Here is a 6,374-nt window from a genome sequence, read left to right as displayed (position 1 = left end):
GCTGGCTCCCTTTGGGAAAGGAAACCAGGGACACCAGAGTCACCAGGGGCACTGGGACTGCCTTGAGTTGAGTTCCAACTCACTGCTGTCTGTTTGCTCTTCCAGGGTGATCCATCCCTGAACTACTCTGCCTTGCCTGGTGAGACCCTGATGTCAGGGGCTCACTGGGGAAATAGGAACTTCCCTATGCCTTGGCCTGGGACTGGGCCATGACAGGGATCTCTGAGGAGTCAGTGGGGCTCTTTGGAGTGGTTGTGTAACTCAATGGGCCCCCTCTCACTTCCCCTGCCTGCTTGACTGCTTCCCATCACCAACTCATAAGCACCAGCACTGCACAAGAAGGATTTGATCCACCCCAGGGTGCTCCAGGTGAGCAATAGTTACCTGCATTACATCATTGCCCTTAAAATAATCAGGCTCATTCCTAGGTTATCTGCTACAAGGTCTGAGTGCATAAACCCTTTGCACAAAAAATTTCTCTTATTTTGTGAACTGCTTAAGAGTAAAACCGCGACAGAAAGAAATTGTCCCCGTGACTCGTATTTTTCATCATTTGGTCATTAAATAGTGATGGATATAAACCTATAAAGTACCTAAACTGAACCTTTTAACAATCCATGAGCAATACTATCATTTCTTTAATAGAACTCGCTGACCGTGCCTTTCTCAGGTGCCATTTGTCATTTTCAGCGTGCAATAATCAATAACTTGGCTTTGAAATAAATAATATAACAGTCACAATATATTATCTTTCAGGCTGGCCTTATACTAACCATAAAGCAAGACTTGGAAAGATGAAAACTTTAGGTAAATGCCAAAAATGAAATACCTGATAGTAGGAGCTAAATGAACAAGAAGCTTCACAGGGTTTCCCTTCCAAATTCATTTGTACTTCCCTTCTTTTTAGGAAACTGTATCTACTGGGAGAAAAAAAAAAAAAAGGAAGGATTTGGAATCATCTGATTTCAGGTTTGGGACAGCAAGGCCTGTGAGCACCAGCATCAGCCTGCTGTGATTCACCTCAGCAATTCAACACATGCTAAGTTTTAAGCATCTGATTGTTACATTAAAATCAATGGGGCCCAAGAGCGCTCCTAAACCAAACGTGTGCCTAAACCCAGCTGGAGTTTGGAAAAGCAGCTCCATGAGGAGAGGGCTGAATCCCACTAAAGTCTGGGGGGTTTTTCCTCAGGCCCCACGAGAACAGAAGGTGCTGTGGGTCCTGAGAGCTGAGTCACACACGGGCGTGTTGGCTGGGCTAGAAGTGGCGGCACGTGCCTGCTGTCCCTGCAGGGACCTGGGATGTCATCTGGGGAACCCCCTGTGCCGTGCAGCCTGCTGGCTCAGCTCGTGGGGCTGCATGTCACGGGTGCTTTGTACAGAACCTGTTGCAAAATCTGGACACGGCTGTGGACACCAACATAAACGCTTTTCTGCTTCCTCTGCCACCTTTTAAGGCCATCCCTACGAGAACAGGGACTCACACAGGATGCAAGAGCAAACTTAGCTCTGCATTTCCTCCTTTGGCCAAGTCTTGCTCAAATTTCACATACTCATTTTCCTTGACTGAATTTGATTCATGGTGAAAGTGCCTTCTAGAACCCCTGGTCATCCTGGGCTGATGGCTGATCACTTCTGCTCAAAAGCAAGCCTGCAGTTCCAGTGAGGGAGGGGAAGAAGCCAGACCTTTTTTAGGTTTAGGAGAACGGTCCTGAGAGCAGAAAACTCCCCAAAAGAGAGTGAAAGCACAGAACAGAGTCTGAATCAGAGCAAAATCTCCTGGTTCAAACCTTTGGTCCAGCTGAAACACATCATCAGTGACACCTCCCCAAGGCCCATGTCCTTCTCTCAGGAAGGGAGCACTGCACCTCAAAGGTGACAGAGAGGGACATTTGTGCAGCCCTGGGCTTCCTCCTGCCCCTGAGCCACGTGGGACATGTGCAGGGCAAGGATGGGCAGTCAGGGCCACCGTCGTCCCCATCTTGCTCCTTGGGGCTGGATATTTTCTGATTAAGGAGAGAGACACAGGCTCCTGCCTGGAAAACTGGCTTTTAAGTGCTGTTTCAGGACTCCCTGCTGAGCTTCTCGAAGGTCTACTGAGTCTGAAAGAGCGAGGGAAAAGGGGAAGGCTTTGTGTAAATAAATTCTGCTGGTTCAGCTCTGAAGCAGTGTTTTCTCAGCCATCAGTGTAACAGCTTTGGCTGTTCTTTCCAGCTGAGACAGTTCTTTCTGGAAGCTCTCCCAGGCCACAGTGATCCCCCACAGTAGGGCCAGGGGCAGCCCCCAAGGAATACACTCACTGGCAGAGGGGCAGCCGTGGAGGAACTTCCCCGACAGATCCTCCCCTCTCATCCCCAGGTGCTGTTTAATTGCTAAAATTCAGACACCAGCAGCAGAAGTTCCTGTCCTCAGGTCTGAGCAGCCCTTGTCACTCTTATAGTCTGAAATAATGGTAACAATTAAAACCTCACAAGCTCTGTGCTAAAGCTCTTCCATCCCCCGCCGCAGGTGGAATCGATACGGCCCCGGCACGCACCGTCCACAGGAGCCACTTCGTCTTCACCACCTTTTGGAAGTCACTTAATCACCCTTCCTTCACCTGCCCCATCCACACTGCCAGGTCTGCAGGGCAGGAATAGCTGGAATAACGCTGGCTCAGTGCTTCACACGATGAAGTCCTCGGCTCGACTCCCCAGCAGCTCTTGTAAACACGAATAATTAATTTTACGTCGCCTTTTCCAAGAAGAGGGAAGAGGGAGTTTGAAGGAAGTGGTTTAATTTAATTTTCTCTTTTACTTTTGAGCAGAATTGAAGGCTGCAATTAGGGTGACCAGCTGGGAGAGGACAGGCAAGAAGGAAACTGTAAGACCTCTGAGGACAGATCACTGGAGTCTGCAGAGCATTTATTATAAGTAACACCAGCAGGTGAATCTAAAAATAGTGTCTCTGATGCTGAGTGTATATGACTGATATTAAAAATGACTGATTTAAAAGGAAGTGCTTCACCTCTGTTGCCAGCCAGGAAGGTAGGTCTCTAGTATTCTCAGACTTAAATGCTGCCAGTATTTCACGTTAGGATAGTCATAAAGTTAAAGGTTAATAGGCTGTACAAATGACAGAGTTTAAAGGGGAAAAAATGAAGATGGGAAGATTTCTAGCACTTAGGGAACATTTTAAAATTGAAGCTCCTCTGCCTAATTTAATTTTTCCTATATTCTTTCTCATGCTGTTGATCATTACTGAAAATATTTCTATTTGCATAAGTGATTTCTCCTTCACTGCCCACCTCCGTTTGCTTTTTGGGTCGTCATTACTTCCCACAGTACCTGATGAGTCACAGTCCTGCTGCCTGCCCTCAGAGTCTGCTGCTGTGGGAAGGGTGAAATTAAAGCCACAGCCTCGGAGGGAGGATGGGCAGGGAGACCTGGAGCAGGAGGAAGGCTCTTATTTAATTGCAGGTCATTGGAATTGGCAGGTTAAGGGGAAAGGCAAACCCATGGGTTGCTGGAAGTGGGATTTGGTTGTAGGTGTTTCAGATGAGCTCAACAGCTGCTGTGGGTGGCAGAAGTGTATTGCTGTGTCAGCCTCAGTGGTGTGCACTGTGTTCTCTCAGGCTGGAGCTGGAGATCAGAGCTCAGTGGTGAGATTATCAAGACTAAGATAAATGCTTTACACAGACACTGCCAGTTATAACACCTGCTTTTTCACTGGTGGAGAAAAATTCTCCCTTGGTTTCTGGGTTGGCCTTCCAGAGCAACTGGCAAAGGTCGTGCTTTGAACATCACTCCTTGTGGCACTTCTGGGGCTGGAACAGCAGCAGAGCAAGGCTCTTTGAAGTGAACTCTTTATTGGGTGGCCCAAATGCTCTTCCCTCCACCTGATCAGCTCCTCCTGACCACAGGAAGATTTAGGGTGGAAAAACCTACTCACAGTGGTCCTTTTTTATCTTGACCCAAGAACAACTACCACAGGCACCACTGGGCTAAACTACGAGAAATGAAAGTACCTTCCAGACAACATTTACTTTTCCTACTGTCTTCAGTCCTGTAAGCACCTGACAGTCCATTCCAGGTACCTCTGAAGTCTGGGTGTGCAGAGGCTTTCCCTGGGTAGAAAACAAAAAAATCAGGGCACTGCCTGGCTTTGACACCTGGTGCCACACAGGCCTTCATCAGTGCCTCCAGTTTTATTTCCTCTGTGTTCTTCACTGACTTCCACTTTTCTGAAAACGGTCCCTTAAAACCTTCTGGGCCTGAGAGATGCTGGAGAAGTCAGATACTCTTGATTTACTGTAGGCCGAGCAACAAACAGCTCTGGAATAAATATGTCTGCTGAGCAAAGCCTCCTCCATTCTGGAGCTCAAAGGAAATAGAGAAAGGGCCATGCCTTGGTGTTCCCTCTGGTAATGAATGTTATGCCTTTTGCCAGACCTTTGTATCCGCATAGAAAGTTCCAGAAGTTGTAGGAGATGATCGAGGCAGAGCTGCTTTGAAAACCAGGGCATCAAGCTTCACATTTCTTGTGCACACAGATCCAGGGAAAACCCTGGGAGTCCCTGTGGCAAATGCCTTAAGGATTATTTTTACTCTTGGTATCCTGAAGAAGTGACCCAAAGCTGCAGTGGAGCTGCTTCATTCTATGAAAAAAAACCTCAAGCATAGCACACACTTACAAATGTTTAGGAAATTTCCAGGAATATTGAATGGTGACATTGCATTTTCTTCCTTCTTTCTTCTCTTGGTTTTCCACATTCCAGTCCTTGCTTTCTGCTATGCTAATATATCTTCCCAACACTATAAACTAATTTAGCAGAACACGATAGCATTCCAACTCCTGTTTAAAAGATGTGCAGGGGCTGTATTTCTTTTACATGTGACACTGCAGAGATCACTTTTTAAATAGTTTTAAAAATGAAAGCAGAGCTAAACCCACCAAAACCTACCAGGTAAACCCAGCATAACCCACCTGCTTCTTCCTTCCTGGAGGGACTAAAATACAGAGCAAAAGAAATTAAAGGACTAGTAGAAGTAAAATGATTGCAGTGCAAGCAGTTTCCCGAAGAGTCTCTTTTAGAATTGCTTGAATGAAAAACTTTTTTCAAACTCTCCAGTAATTAGTTTGCAGAGTGTTCTCCTTTCCTTGAAACCATCAGTCACGTGCTGCTTTTGGGATTGGTTGCAGCTCCTCTTTCCATGCTCAGGACCTCTTGCTCTGTGACTAACTTTTTTTTTATCCAAATAAGACCACTGAATATAAGAAGTGTATTTTATTCTGAGCCTTTGTTCTCTGGGGCAGTTTTGCCTCAGATATGGCTGGTGGAGCCCTTCATGCCTCTGTCTCAGCAGGGACTTGCATAAGCAGGTCTGTGGAGCCTGTGGAATTGCCTGTGTGCAGAAGTGCTCACCTAAAAGCAAAGGGTCCTTTCTGTTTGGTCCTTTGTAATTTCTGGTTCTTCATACATTTTTTTACAGACAGGCAGAATGGTTATAATGTTCCCAAATAAAAGACAGTTTTCTTTTGAAAAAAGGGGCCATGCCTGAAAGTTGAGTGTGGAAAATGCTGCCTGGAGCCTTTTATTAGCTTCATTCACTCTAATATATCTGCCTTGCACGCCAAGAAAAGTATAAACAAATGGCAGGGTATTGGTTTTTCAATAACAGGGTTTAAGCCAAGGGTATAAAAAGCATATCCTATCAGCCACTATTTATGAAACAATTAATATTGTCAATGTCTTTCCCATCTCCTCCGAGTTACACATATACTGCATAAACTTTGATATATCTCTTAGAAGTACAAAAAATACCAACTGGAGAATAAACAGGGCAATGTGCCAACACTGTTGGAAAGGGAAACAATTCCCACATCTTCTTCTTAAAAAAAAAAAAAAAAAAAAAAAAAAAAAAAAAAAAAAAAAAAAAAAAAAAAAAAAAAAAAAAAAAAAAAAAAAAAAAAAAAAAAAAAAAAAAAATTAAAATAAGCATAAATTCAAGATTCTCTTGAATTTGCCTGTGAGTGCTCGGGACACAGCAAAGGGTGCTGCGTTTACCTCGTAATCTCGGGGTTTGATGCAGCTAATTATTTGGTCGTTCAGGAGCTGTTACAATAGCTAATTCTTTTTTTCTTTCTTTTTTTTTTTTCCTTGAGGTTACAGAGATGGAGTCTCCTCTTTCTCCTCGCGAGCACGGAGGGGGCTCCGGCTCTTCAGCCTGCTCGGAGCAGCAGCGTCATCCCGGGATGCGCGGAGCACGGGGAGGGAGGGGGTGCAGGATGGGACCCACCGGCCCTAAACCTGCGGGAAAACGCCCCGCACCCCGCCCGTCCCGCAGCTCCCGGCGCTGGCCGCGGTGCTGAAGTGGGGCGGGACGAGCCGGGAA

The sequence above is a fragment of the Empidonax traillii genome, unplaced genomic scaffold, assembly GCF_003031625.1.
Source record: "Empidonax traillii isolate 1590-97213 ecotype Southwest subspecies unplaced genomic scaffold, ASM303162v1 scaffold1708:size70891, whole genome shotgun sequence".
In the NCBI taxonomy this organism is placed as follows: Eukaryota; Metazoa; Chordata; class Aves; order Passeriformes; family Tyrannidae; genus Empidonax; species Empidonax traillii.
The sequence above is the reverse complement of the archived record's forward strand: the minus strand, read 5'-3'. Positions refer to the sequence as shown.